The following is a 657-nucleotide window of genomic DNA, read 5'->3' on the forward strand; positions in this document are numbered from 1 at the left end:
GCCCCCGCGGGTCAGTGACGGAGCTGGAGTAGAACCCAGGTGTCCTGAGCCGGTCCCCCACTCTAACCACTAGGAGAGCGCTGGGCGGAGGCAGCCCGGCAGTTACTGCCCATCGCTGTGCCCGCGGGACCCTTCACCCCTGTTGGCCGGGGTTACGAGGCCCCTAGGCAGCCTGGCGCTGATGTCACAGGGACCTGGTTCTAGAAGAGCGGGCAGTTGGGAGCCACTGGCTGGACTGGGAGGGGAAGGAAGCTGCTCCCAGAGACTGGGGAAGGGCGGATGTTATAGGGACTGGATTGCCCCACAACTAGCTGCCGTCGCTGCCCCCAGGAGGGGGGGACATGTGCTGGTAAGACCCAGCTGCTGCCATTTCCCCAGACAGACGCCAAAGCCACAAACTCCCCTCCAGCCTGGATGGGGGAGGGGAGCGAAGCAGCGGGGAGCAGGAGCCCTCGAGGGAGGCGTGGCTCTGGCTGGTCGTGCCTGGCTAGAATTGGGGGCGGCCTGTTTCGGGGCTGCTCAGTGCCATCCGTGCTGCCCCAGGGAGATGCCGACGCAGGAGCCCAAAGCCCAGCTGGCTCGAAGGGCAGCGGCTGGTGAAATGCAACCAGGTGCCAGTCTTCCTGCCCAGGGAGCGTCTGCCCCAGAACCCACATA

This window comes from Terrapene carolina, unplaced genomic scaffold (assembly GCF_002925995.2).
Source record: "Terrapene carolina triunguis isolate 2854851 unplaced genomic scaffold, T_m_triunguis-2.0 Scaffold33911, whole genome shotgun sequence".
Classification (NCBI taxonomy): domain Eukaryota; kingdom Metazoa; phylum Chordata; order Testudines; family Emydidae; genus Terrapene; species Terrapene triunguis.